The sequence below is a fragment of the Capra hircus genome, unplaced genomic scaffold (genome assembly GCF_001704415.2).
Source record: "Capra hircus breed San Clemente unplaced genomic scaffold, ASM170441v1, whole genome shotgun sequence".
NCBI lineage: Eukaryota > Metazoa > Chordata > Mammalia > Artiodactyla > Bovidae > Capra > Capra hircus.
In genome coordinates, this window is record NW_017207360.1 from 1 (window position 1) to 14,484 (window position 14,484).

The 14,484-nt window shown below is 38.4% G+C and overlaps 1 pseudogene; it reads right to left on the reverse strand.

Moving 5' to 3' along the window:
- Positions 1 to 35: 35 nt before the first annotated feature.
- LOC108635135 lies at positions 36 to 13,809 on the reverse strand (annotated as a pseudogene).
- Positions 13,810 to 14,484: the final 675 nt, after the last annotated feature.

The window sequence follows — 14,484 nt, forward strand, 5'->3', positions numbered from 1 at the left end:
TCTCAGAAGACTGGAAAGAGAAGCTAAACACTCACTAGTCGGTCCGGTCATTTTGGAGTGATGACATAGCTTTTTTTAAACTCTGTACTTCAGCAGGGCTGGTTGCAGGTGGGGCTGCGGACCTCTGCCTCCCGTCCTCTGACTTGCGTAATTTCTCCAGTTCACTCAACAGGCGCTCTCTCTCATTCTGCAGGCTGGCCATAGCCTTGGAAAAGGACTGCACTTGGTTGTAAGAATCTTCCAGTTGTGACGAAGTGAAGCAGTTGCTCATCTTTGGACAGAAGCTGCTGGTTAAGTTTCTCAAGGTGAGGCAAGCTGTTATCCTCAGTGGAAATCACTGGAAATGCAGCTTTAGAAACAAGAATGTCTCTCTCCCTGCTTAAGAGGCCCTGTTCTCTCAGCTGTGCCAGCTCCTTCAGACTGGCCTCATATTTCCTTTTCAGTTCCTCAAGTTCCTCATGCGCCTGATCTCTACTGTTTTGTAGGGAACTCATTTGACCTTCCAAAAGACTGGATTTGTGCTGTGAGATCTTTATTTCTTTTGGTGACCACGAGTAACTTCTGTTCCATCTCCACCAGATCTCTTTGCTAGCTCCGCACCCTCTCTTCTGCTGTCTCAGTTTCATTGCGCATTATCCCTGCATCGTGATGAAGATGCTTTAATTCTTTCTTCAGTTTGTCTTCAATTTCACCTACCTTCTTGGCAGCTTCCTTCTGAACATGAACCAATTCCTCTTCCAGTTCCATAACTCTCTTCTGAGAGGAAGAAAGGATAGTACTTAACTTCTGTACCTCTTCTTCTTTGGCTTTTAATTGGGCCTGAAATATTCCTAGAGTACCTTCTTCTTGCAAGGCTGTCAACTGTTTCTTTAATTGTGATAGAGAGACTTTCAAGCTCAGTCTCTTTAGCTAAATCTTGTTTCTCCTCCTGGAGGGCAAGAGAGGACCTCTGTAGCTCCTCCCTTGCTTCCTCAGACTCCTTGAGCTTTGCTTCTAATTTAACATATTCACCTTTCAGCTCTTGACCTGCTGAAGCTGAGCTTCAAGGAGCTGCTTTTGCTGACAGTCTTTCTTTGACAACACTTGGTTCAGGTCTTCTCTATACTGGATCAGCTCTGCACTGAGCTTGGCATTCTCAGAATTAAGGTCATCCATATGACTTCTCAAGCTTCGGATTTCCTCCTTCAGCTTATTATTCTCAGTAGCAGCATCTTGAATGAGTTGGTCTTTTTCCAAGATCACAGAGAGATGTCGTTCTTCCAGCTGTTGGTAGTCACTGACTATGCGGTCTCGGTCATCCTGGAGAGAAGACATGGATTTAACGAAGGAATTCAACTGAGCCTTCTGCTGCAAGTTCTCCTTTTTCATGTTTTCAGTGTTTCCATAAGCTGATTGGTTCTATCAACAGCTTTTTTGTTCTCCTCTTCTAAGACAGTGTTCTCCTCTTCCTCCTGGGACAGCAGATTTTCCAGTTCTTTAATTTCTTTATCATGCTGCTGATGCAGTTCAGCCACGGCCACTTGGACTGCCTGTTCCTTGGCAGAAAGCAGGCTATATAATCTTCTGCTCCTTCATGTTTATTTCTTCATGCAGCCTACTGGTCAGTTGCCTGGCAGCCTGAAGATCAGTCTCCAGCTGCTCATAACTGAACTTACAATTCTGGATATCAGCCTCTTTCTGCTTTATGATCCCTTCCAAATTTTCTTTATTTTCCTTAAATTTTTCTAGAGAGTTATTTAAATCAGTTGACTGGTCTCTGAGAATCTTCAGTTCTGATTCCAACTTAGCTAAATCATCCTGAGAGCTACGGTATAGATTTTGAGTCTCTTCGAGCTGGGACAAAAGTTCTCTGTTTTCTCCTTGCAGAGTATCACAGACCTTCTGCTGAATCTGGACCTCTGTCTGAGCTTTGGATTCCCACATTTGTTTGTCATGCTCAAGCCTAGAAAAAAAAAGGTCATTAATTACAGATTTCAATGGAAAAGTACATGATGCCTAAGAAATACAACAGGTACTCAGATCTACAAATGAATAAACATTGATAACTGAAGGTGTTTTTAATAAAGAGGTATCAGTTCTACGAATGTTCTGTATTAAAGGTATATTGCATCTAAGAATTTATATAAAAATAAACTTCAAAGTCTGTTGTTAATTTAGTGACATGAGTTTGGATACTCTGAAGAGTGCCCCCAATTTTGTACTTGGTTCTAGAGAAGCTGTTGTCTGGCCCCCAAATGAAATAATCTTGGTATGAGAGACAAATGAGGAAACCTGTCTCTGAGCAGAGGGATTCTACTAAAAATGAAAGAGTATAGTGTGGGGACGCTGTTAGTTCTCGAACTAAAGTGATACAAAATTGGAGTTTGAGGAAAATAACTCCAGCAGGCATATGCAATATAAACTGATGTGGAATATGGGGAAGAGAAAAGAGGAGATAATTTCAGAGGCTAAGGCAGTAATTTGAGAGTATAGAAATTTATACTATGGTAAAAATTCAGAGATGGGTAAGGACAGTAGAAATGAAAATGAAAAGAAAGGAAAAAGTCTAAGAGATCTCTCAACAGAAAAATGGGTAGAGAACTAAATGTGAATTTTTCACGCCAAGACAAGTTGTAGCAGAGAGTCATTTGCAAAAAAACAGAGAGACAGTGAGACAGAAGTGAGAGGGAATACATCTTCTGGGGGAAATTTAGACCAAAATTAGTCCCATAATATTAAAGGGAATGGAAATAGTTTATGACTTCCTTTGTCTTCAATTTCCTTTGGAAGAGCTAAAAGAGTTATTATTCATTTACCTGGAAATGTTGATCTTCAGTTCCTCCATATGGATGGACATCTGCCTAAGCTGATCCTTTAGAACGCTGCAATTCTCCTCTTTAAGTCTAATTTCTTCTTCTTTGGTCTGAATAGCATCACTGAACTTCCTCTCCCACTTTTTGGCTTCATCTATCACCCTGTCCCGATCATCCTGGAGGGAAGACATGCTCTTAGTGAAAGCTGCCAGCTGGGCCACAGTACTATCCAGGTTTTCCTGAAGTTGCTTAACTTCCTTGTCTTTCTTGTTCAAAGTGACCTGAACCTCTCCAAATGTCTCTTCCAAGTGGACCTTTTCTCTACACAAAGCGTCCAGTTTCTCTTGCATATTCTTCTTCTCTTTCAGGTGTTTCTCCTCTACTTGCTCCAGTCTTCGCTCAAGATCTTCATCCTTTTGTTTCATTTGGCTTTTAATGGATTCTTTATTTGACTGAAGCTCCTTTTTCAACTTGAGATTGTCTGCTAGGACCCTTGCTGCTTCACTTTGAGTGTCATCTAGCAGTACTTTGAAGCTAGCTAATTCCGATTCTGCCTTCTTGCGGTGTTCATTGGCTTGAGCCAGATTTTCTTTGGTTACTTCCAAATCTTTTTGGGACTCAGTCTGAACAAATTCTAGAGCCTTAACAGTTCTCTCCAGAGCACTGATTTTCTCTTGGTACCTAAATACAGTCCGTCTGCAGCTGCTTTACTTCTTGCTGTTTTTTCTTTTAGCAGGCTCCTGAAGTTCCTTCGCGTGGCTTTTATTGCCAGGTCCTTTCTGAGCACCTTGTATTTTCTCCATATATTCCTTTCGTATTTCTGATTCCACCTTAGTTTTCTCCTTGACTAACTGTTGCTTTTCTTCTTCCAATTCACTCACACACTTTTTAAGGTTCTGCATTTCGGATTCTAGTAGCTCATTTTTGATCTGGGCATCTGTAACATCCTGATAATAATTCCCAATGCTTCCATTAAGTTCTGCTAATTGATTCATAAGCCTCTCTTCCAAGTCATCTTTCTCTTCTTCTGCTGTCTCCTTTAACTTGGTAAATTCTGGCAAGTTCTTCTTGGGTTTGGCTGATTTAATAGGTTTATTTTGGTTACTTCTTCCTGAAGCATTTTAGTTCACCATCCTTTGCTGCTATTTGACTCAGTAAAGTATCTCTCTCTGTTTTCTAATTCTGGCTAAAGTCCTGGTCTTTCTGCTTGCCTTCCTCTAATTCAGTGATTCTTTCTTTTGAGCTGATCAATCTGCTGAAGGTAGTTATTAATTTCATCATGTAAGCTGACATTCTCACATATGTCAGGCCTTGGCACTGTTCTCTGATAGAGTGGATTCTAAATTTTCAGGCCTCGGTGTTCATACCTGGGGAGTCTTGCTCCTCAGCCTCACCTGGAGCAGAAGGGGTTGCCTCTTCAGTGACAGCCAGCTGGTTGTCATGCTTCTCAGTGGGCTCCAGGCTAGCTTGTTTGGATACATTATCTTCTATCTGATGTTTTAAATGTTGAACCTCTTCACTTAAAGAGTCCTTTTCTGCCTTTAAGGCCTCAAACTCCTTAAGAGAGGGTTTTATATTCTGTTTTGACCCTTTCCAGCTCCTCCTTCATGTTGGAATTGGAGGAAAAGAAGTGCTTCCATACTATCTTTAGATGTATCTCCTGCAGGATGTACCCTCTGCTCTAAGCCGTTCATTCTCTTCTTCCAACTCTAGGATTTTCTGCCTGTTTAGATTTAGCAAACTTTCTCATCTTTTCTTTCATCTCCTCCATTTCCTGTTCAGCTTCCTGTAACTGCTTTTCTGTTTCTTTCTTGTTTGCTTCTGTGCTTCTTAACTTGCCATAAAGTTCCTGCTTCTCCTGCCTCACAGTTTCCACTACATGCTGATATTCTTTCTGCCTCATTACTAACATTCTCATAGGACTGCCAGAAGAATTTCATATTCCTTTTGCAACTCTTGGTGTTTCTCTTGCCACTCAGTGCTTTCTGCAATCTTGGAACATTTCAAAGATTCAATTTCCTTCGTTAAGTTTTCCTTGTCTTCAGTAAGACCCTCCAGTGCTAATTTCAGACTTTCACAAGAACCACTGAGACTTTGATTTTCCATTAAAGATCTGGTCTACTTCTGCAATGAGTTTGTCTCTTTCTTCCTGAAGAAGAGCTAACTTTCCTAAAGAATACATCTTTTTCTCTATTTTTGAGCAGAAACTTGGTTTTCCACATCTGGCCAGAGACTTAGTGAGATGCTCAATGGTGTCTCTGGCCAAAGGACAGCTCCTCCTGGAGACCTTTGTTTTCTTTTAGTGCTTCCTTTCGGGAAATGAGGGCAGCTTGCAGTTTTCCCTCTGCTATTTGCTGGTTTTGCTTTACTTTCTTCTGCCGGTCTCTTCTGGTTTCTGCTTCAGTTCGCAAAGCTCCACCTGGAAACTGCCTTTATCTTCTCATCATGTTCTTTGGCTTGCATTTCCAGCTGTGTATGCCAGTGCCTTTACTAAATCCTCTTGTTCTGTTATCTCCGTTTGTACTTTAGTAAGGGCTGTTTCCTTTTCACTAAGCAGTCCAGAAAGGTATCTAACTTCTTCTTCCTTTTTGCTTATCGAGTTTTTGGCAGTTCATCTAGTTCAGCTTCAATTCTCTTAACTGCCTCTAATCCAGCGATCTCTAGTTGACTGCTTTCCAGTTTTTTGCCTCAGGGTTTCTGCGTGGGCTTCAGCTTCACAAGGACTCTGGCCTTCAGGACTCTGGATTTCTAAATCCTGTTTATTTATCTGCTCTTGTAACTGAAATACCTCTTCGGATTTTTTAGTCAGCTCATTTATTGTAGAGTTAACCTTTAACTCTAACTCTTCTTTCTCAGCCTCTATTTCTTTCAGCTGGGTCTTAATCTGGGCAATAGCAGTATTGCCCTGCAGAGCATTTGTATCTCCAAGATGAGAAGGCCAGTCTAGGTGGCAAGTCAGACTCTGAAACAGATTGAACAGGCTGCTGTTTTGTGGCTTTGAATAAAGGTTCTTCTAAACCTTGAGTGGGGAGAGCCTGGTTCCTGCTGGCCACTGCCTGGGGACTTTTCTGTCCATAGATCCTGTACTTGAATCTGCCAGTTGTTTTAGTTGGTCCCCAATGTTCTCATTTTCCTTGCTCTGCTCATCAAACTGTTCTTGCAAGCGATTATAGTCATCCTTTCTGTTGCTTTAGCTCCTCCCTAAGATGTCTTTCTTTCTCCTGTGCCTTTTTCAGAATCACCTTGCGAGAGGTTAATACTTCCTGTAGCTTCTTTTGAAGTTGCCTCCTTTTCTTTTTCAAGGTCCACTATTTTTCCTTCCAGTTCTGGTTCCCAGTGTTCTCCACTACCTGCACCAAGCGGACTGATGGCCACTGCTTCTTTTACAGGTGCTGCTGAGTCTCCATCACCTGCATCCTTGTTACCTGTGGTTAACTTTTGGATAATTGCTTGGTTTTCAATGACTTCTGCTTGGAGCAGATCTATCTGGTTTGTCTTCTCCTGTAAATTCTGATTCATCTGGTTTGACCACAGCCTGTAACTGTTCTTCTATTGCTGCCTTTTCTTCCAAATCCTTCCTAATGTGCTCTAGTTCCATTTCCTTCTCAGATATTATCTGTTTTAAAGACATTTCTATTTCTTGGCACTTAGAAGTCACACATTTTTCTAAGTCTTCTTTGCTTTCTTTATCTTCTTCCACTTCCCTCCTCTCACTCTCATGGAGTAGGATCTCTTTGCTGGGTTCATCTTTCACTTTGGCCAATTCCTCTTCTAATCTACTGACTTTCTGTAGAAGTTCCTTTCTATTAATAAGAGCAGCCTGGAGCTTTCTCTTTCTCTGCTCACTTTCTTTCTTTTACAAGGTCTAATTCACGTTGAAGTTCTTCTTTACTTATTAGCCCTGCTGGGCTCAACTCATCAAAATTCTGTTTAATGCTGGAAACAATTTCTTTATCTTCTTCCATCTGCTCTTTTTTGGTCTCTTCAGCTCTGGATAATAAATTCAGCTGTTCTTTAAGAGTCTTTATTTCAACCCCAAGAGAAAATTTCTCTTCATTAAGCCTGAACCATTTTCTCCGTCATACTAAAGCTGATTTCTGTCACTTGCTGATCCTTCTCCTCAATGGTCTGTTGGAGTATTTCCACATCTTTCTTTTTTTCTAGTAAGAGTTGATCCATTTTTGCTATTTCAAGTTCCTTCTGTGAAAGGGCCTGTGAAAGTTCTTCCACCTTATTTGAGACCTCCCTCTCACGTTCTGCCCCCTCAAGCACTTCACTTTCCTTCCTCTGCAGCTGGCTCTGCAGGCTTTTTGATCAAAGTACTCTGCTCAGAAAACTGAACCTGCACACCATCTAGTTCATTCTGTAAAACTTCAATCTTCACATCTTTAGATTTGGCTTCTATGGTGAGGCTGTGGATCTGTTCAGTGAGCAAGTCATGATGAGCAGTCTGACTTTCATAGTCAAGTCTTCTTTGCGTTTCTGCTTCTGCAAGGCTCACTTCTAGTTGCTGTACCTGAGCCCTCAGTTCCGTTACCACACAAAGTTCCTTCACCTGAGCAAGAAGCTGGGTCTCTTTCTTCAGACAAAGCAGTGAAAGCATTGTTGGTGTTTTCAGCATTTTTCTTAAACTCTTCAATCAGCTGGGTTAGGATGCCCTATTTCCTTAGCTTTCTCATCTAAATTTTTCTCATAGATTTCTTCTGCCTTACGAAGGTTTACCTCAAGCTCCAAAACTTGACCTTTTAGTCTTTCTAATTCATCCTGGTGACACTGACAAATACCTGGGACAGCAGAAGAGGGTTTATCATCATCGTCCTGCTTGGCTGATTTTAATTCCACTCCAGTGTAATTTAAAGATATTTCCTCAGATGGTCTACGCTGGTGTTCGGGGCTCATCTGCTCTTCTTTCTCAGTTGTTGTGAGACTGTTCTCTTTATCTGGCGTCGGTGGAAAATGCTGCCCCTGTATCTTCAAGCAACACTGTCATTTTAACTGGAGGTATTCCTTCACTCTCTATCTGTTTCATTTCTTTCTGATCAAGGAACTCAGGGTCACCTTCTGCCCTTTTGCCTTGAAGCTGCATCTTAAGAAATGCAATCTCCTCTTGAGCTTCTTTCATTTCCAGCAATAAAACAGATAGTTCTTTATGCTTCTGAGTAAATGTGTTCTCCAGGGCATCTTGTCCACTTTCCTCAGCAGAAAAACTGCTGTTGTTGAGCCTGGTAATATCAACCATGTTCACCTGTTTTTTTAAAAAAAAAAGAAAGAAAGAAAACACCTCAATCAAATGTTTTATAGGAAAGAGCCTAACTAAAAACTGGTATTTTGTGCATTTTACAAAACCAAAAACATTTCCATCCAAACGTTCCTACCACAAAACTGCCTAAATATTTTTAAAATCAGTTTTTATTTCCCAACTTGGACCCCTGAGGGCACCCTGTCAATCCTACACTGAAGTCAAGTCATATGCATAAAACCTAAGGAAACCTGGGACTCATTTTCTAAATATTCCTCACTTGGGAAAACTTTTTTTTCAGATTAAAACTGCTTATTTCTCCTAAGAACTACTTACAAATAAAAAGCGAAGCAAGAAGTAAATTTTTGTTTCATCTCATGCCAAGAAGGAAGTTACATGATTCCTTTTCCTAAACTATCTATTGGAATAGGAATTATTATATAAGATAGCTATTAACAGACAAAGAGATTATTAGACAAGTTGATTAAGATAAAGTACCAGGATTAAATAATCAAAGAAGAGTTCTGTTGGAGCTTGGGAAGAAATTACAGACCCATCTGACAAAATATTAACCAAGTTACTATTACAAAGCTTACTGTATTAGGCTGTTCAATCCATATACATTATTTCTATAATTGTCTTCCTGGGACAAAAACCAGTGAATTTCATGGTAAATTTAGTATTTTATTAAATGAGTTTGGGGACCATATACATAATAAAATATCCATTTTGTCAACAGCAGCTTTTCTCCCCCCTCCCCCCCAAAAAATTCCAACTTGATACAAAGGAAAAAAAAAAAACAAACCAGGGGATTGTCAAACAATGTGGTGGCCAAGAGCACAAGCTCTGCAGCCTAGCTGCCAAAGTTCACATCTCTGCCATTCACTAGCAGAAGCTGGCACATAGTAAGTCCTCAGTGAATACTACCTATTATCTTGGTATCATATTCAGCCACTGAGTAAAAGAAAAGAAATCATTACTTTAGAACTATATATTATTCTACAGAAAATTATCACCTCATCATTTTTCATTAGCACTTCTAATCTTTTAAAATTCTTCACTCTCTGTAATACTTATACTCACATTTCTAGAAACCAAAACTGGACAGACATTTTTTTTTAGCCAGAGGAAAAAGTTCCTTTATAATTTATTCATGTCACATTATTATTTATCCCATTCCTACATACATGAAAAATCTAATATAGTCAGGGCATCACTTTTGCCAGAAGATGGAAATATAACTAACTCCTTTTTCTGGTCTCTCTCATATCCTAAGTATTCTTATTTCCTCTTTACTAAACTATCTGTCATGCCACGTCACTCACTCTCTTCCTTTCCAACTCTCATTCTCTGCTGCTCCCTATCCTATCTATAGAGTTCAATTAACTTTGGCTTGATTTTTTTTTTAAAGTCAATGTTATAACATCAGAGAGTAGAAACTGGAAACCTTTGCTCTTTCTGGCCACTCTCGCTTTTCCTTCTAGTACTAGTCTTCCCCTTTAGACCGTGCTTACATTTTCTATGGACCCTTTCTATTCACTCTCTCTTATCCCAAGGAATTATCTTAGTCACGCTTCCTTTTCCAATTTCTGTGGAGCTTTTTTTCCCTTCCTTTTCCACTGTTTCCTGTTTGTTCTCCCTTCTGGACATTTTGTTTTTCTTAATAGATTCCCATATTTCTTATCTGCTCTTCCATTTTGAGTTGTTTTCACTAGACATTAATTGCTAAGCATCTTAAAACATTAAGCATCTCCTTGGCTAAACAAAATTAATTTTTCACTACTAAACTCTCATAATTTGTCAGTAACCATATAATGTTAAAATTATTTTCAAAATTTAGTCCACTTTTCACAATTTTGTGAACAGAACATCATATGAAAATGTAACTGAATGTAAATGTGGAAGTTAACTTTATGCCCTCAACATGGTTAGCCCACAATACTGAGATAATTGGTCAAACATTACTCCAAATGTTCTGTTGAGGTATTTTAGATAGCTAAGATTTAAAACCAGCAGATTCTGAGTAAAGCAGGCTGCTCTCCATAATGTGGATGGGCTTCACCTAAGTGGTTAAAGGCCATAACCAAAAAAAGATGGCCCTCCTCCAAAAGAAGAAATTCTGCCTGCAGACTACCTTCAGATTCCAAACTGCAACTTCTCTGGGCCTCCAGTGTGCTAGCCTACCCTGCAATTTTGAATTTGTCAGCCTCCACAATTACATGAGCCAATTCCTTAAAATAAACCCTGTTTATATATATTTCACTTCCTATTAATTCTGTTTCTCTAGAGAACTCTAATACAATAAGTAAGCAGACACTATTGTAAAGAAGTTAAATTATTCCTCAAGGCCATTTATGAGTCTATCACTCACTTCTTTTTCTTTTTTTTCTGGCCATGCCACATGACTTGTGTGATCTCAGTTCCCCGATCAAGAATCAAACCCAGGCCCTTGGCAGTGAAACCATGGAGTCCTAACCACTGGACCACCAGGAAATTCCCTATCACTGGACTTCCTAAATGGAAGGACAATTAAACACAATACAGCCAACAATCATCTTAAATTAGCAGAATATTGAACAATCACACATTTCTTACAATGATTTTCAGGTTATAAAAATCACCATTCTCTAAGGATGCCTTTTGAATATAATCCTAAGTGAAACTGTGCCAAATAAGAAGGGGGTGGTGGGGAAAGACTGCAGATTTTTACCTAATTTCTTTACTGAGAAACTTTTCTGAGGTGGGCAAAGAAGTTGAGATAAATGATAACCCAGCATGCAAAATAGGCTATCAAATCCCAAATAAATGCTACTGGTACTTGCATTGGTTCAGGACAAATAAAACGTCCAATATTTTATAAACAAATGAGAGTAAATGAGAAATAATAACCATTACGACTCTCTTAAATCTCATTTTCTAGGTAAATGTAATTCTCTGTTGACATTTAGAAAAACTATACAAAAGCTTAGGCCTTGAAACCACCCTCCCCTGATCCGAGCTCATATTCTCATTATTTTAAGAATGCATCACTTACCTCATGGACTTCTCTGTCTACCTCTCCAGTTCTCTTCTGAGACTCCAGGAGAGTAATCTGAGAGGATAGTTTTTCTGAAAGTCACAAAATAAATAGCCTTAGAAGGTAAATGTAGAAGTGTTTGGAAAAAAAACAAACAGAGGTATGATTGTGTGTGAGGCTATTTGAGATGCATGAAATAACCAAGAGGAAAGAACAGACTAGTTTGGGGGAGATAAACAACTTATTTTATTAAAATAAAGAAGTGGCAAAAGATGATGAAAAGATGAGATATAAGATAGAAGGGTAGTGGGTGTTAATGATTAACCTGAGTTAAGTATAATAAATAGTGGAAGGCTTAAAGGGGGGAAAAAAAGAGCCAGAGCACATGACAAAAAGCAGCTATTTCTGCAGCATAATTTGGGAATTCAAGGGAAATAAATGTAAATTATCTATAACTTTTCTGTGTTCATATTATACTCATGCATTAATATAGCACTTAAAATGTCTTCTACATTCTTTCACATATGTTCATAAGGACATCAAATTTTAGCATAGAAAGGAGCTATCCAATCTTTTCAATGACCATATGAGGAAACAAAGAAATGACATGTCCTACGGCTAGTTCATACGGCTAGGATCAGAACTCAGTCTTCTGAGTTCTCCCCCATGTCTATTACAATGTGGGTATCTAAAAACGGTAGTAGTACCTTGGAGGATAAAAATATTGAGTATTAGTAAGCCCCCAAGAAGTTTATACTCTTTCTGAGAAGCTAAGACAAGTATACGAAACAAACAAAAAAGCTCATTTTTTACACTACATCAAGTTTTTAATATGACGACATGATTTGACCCTACTTATTCTACAAACTCTATACTGCCCCTTTTGCTCACTCTACTTCAAAGAACACTGCCTTGCTTCTATCTGAAAACATATCAAGGTTCGGTCATATGTCAGGGTGTTTACACTGCTCTTCCCTGCTTGGAATGAGATCTGCCGCAGTCTCTTTTGTGTGGCTGTCCCCTTTTCATCATTCAGGTAACCAGTGATCAAAGAGCCTACCCTGACCACTCTGACACTGCTTTCTCCTTCCCCCAGACACATGTGCAGTAGCCTGTTCTATTTTCATCCTAGTATTTATCACTCCCTGAAATTTTCTTATGAATATACATGTTTATGGCCTGTCTTATCTTCTAATATGTTCGGAGCAGTATCCTCAGCAACTAGAGTAGTCCGCAGTACATAGGAAAGGCACCAGTACATAGGAAAGATATTTGCTGAATGAATAAATGAACATTCATGAAACAAATGAATTCAAGACTGTATATAATATGTTCAGACATTTCACAAGTATTTGAGGAAGGAGCACAGTGGTAGAAATGGAAGAACAAAAGGTGAGTTTAATATTAATAGAACATGACTCATAAAACAAGGGTAACCAGACATGAAAACTAATACAGAAAACCTCAGGGCCAGTGACCCCTGCAGTAAAGAGCAAAGAGAATGGAACTCATGTAACCTCTAAACCATAATAAGCCACATGAAAGTGACAGAGACTGCTTGCAAAACTGCAAAATAAACATCATGGATAAGGTCTCAGAGAAGTGGTTTAAATGGGTTGAATAACAAGTTGAATTTGCAGTATTCTTCGTCAGCAATGGTAGGACTAGTCTAATAAAGATATATGATCCCTATATACCTTAGTTTATAGCTAAATGGAACTGTAAAATGGTTAAGTGGGAAATGTTGGTATAGACTTTAGGTAATGGTATATACTTTACTTGGTATTCATTCTCACTCTTAAAGCACAGTAGTCAGTTACTCCAGGATAAATTAGATAAGTGAAGCATTATTAACTACAAGTTACTAAAGCTATATGGTCCTTGTGAAGCAGATGACAAAAGGAAAGAAGTATATCTTCATTCTTACTAACTGTTCACACACAGTTCAACAGAATAAAGTGCTAAATTTAGTTCAATCCAACAAAACTTTATTCAGCAGTCACTCATTTGCCAGGTACTATTCTAGTTCCTGGTAAAAGGTAAAGCAAAAGATGGAAAAAAAAAAAGACCCTTGCCCTTGAAAATGAATTTTAGAAGCACAAAAATGCATTTAATCCAACTTTGGGAGATTAGGACCAACTTCTTAAAAAGTTAATGCCCTAGTTGAGGCCTGAAAGATGAGTTCAAGAATTAGCCAGGCTAAGAAAAAGGATACAGTTCTAAGCAGTATATAGCATGAGCAAAAAACAAAATGGTTTCTACCTCTAAATCTTTATTTCTACTGATCTCTGTTACCTCATCCCACAAATTTGTTACTGGAAAAGTTCTTTCTCTATTTTACCTATTTAAAAAGTCATTGTCTTATTAAGGTCCTATTTGAGCCATACATCTGAGACGATTCCTTGGCCTACTCCAAAATGAATATAATACAGATCTCCTGCAGCATTTAAAGCCCATACTGCAAAATGTTATACTTTTGTAAACACTGGTATTGTGTTCAAATTGTTTAATGTGTATTAATCCTAACTTCAATAACTATTAGCTGTGCTAAGATCTTTATTATCATTGAATCTACATGTTATACATATACAGTGATAAAAGTTGTTGGTTAAGAGGTCAGAGAATTATGGTTTTCATTTATACGTACCATTCTCAGCTTTCAGCTCCTCCAGCTCTACAGAATTAAGGAGCAAGACTCCCTTTTCATTCTCTAGTTCTACCACTCTCTTCTGCAAAAACGCAATACTCTCTTCAGTGACTGCCTAAATTGTAGAAAGACAACAAATTAATGATTCTCCAGTGCAAAACTCTCATCCTAATGTCCAGACAGCCTCTGGCATTTTTGTGTTCTAAAAGTTCTCCAGCCTTGAAAAATACTTTAAAAATAGCATCTACTTATCTGCTTAGGTAATCTTTAAAGCAATGCTTTTCATCTGAAGATAGAAAGATGAAATCTTTCACACAAATTTCTAGTTCACTGGCTTTTGAATTTAAGACCAAAGCCTGGATTTTCCAAGTCTATTGCGTACGAAAGAAAATTTTCAGAATTCAAAAAATTAAAAGCACATTATGAGTTCTGGAAAAACTTCAAGTAATCTAGTATGTGTGTAAATGGAGTCTTCAAAGGAAGAGAGAGGTCAGAAAAAATATTGGACTAATTAATGGTAGAAAAATTTCCAGACTGAAGCAAACTATAAACACAGAGATTCAAAAGGCAAATTCCAAGCACGAGAAACATGAAGAAAACTATGCGAAGGCACATTATAACCAAAGTGTTCAAAACCAGTGATAAAATCCTAAAAGCAATCAGGAAATTAAAAAAAGAGACAAAGATTACAGTAGATTTCTTACTAAGAAACAAAATACAAGAAAAAAGAGTACAGTAATAGCCTTAAAGTATCAAAAGAAAAAAACCTATCAATATAAAATCTACAGTT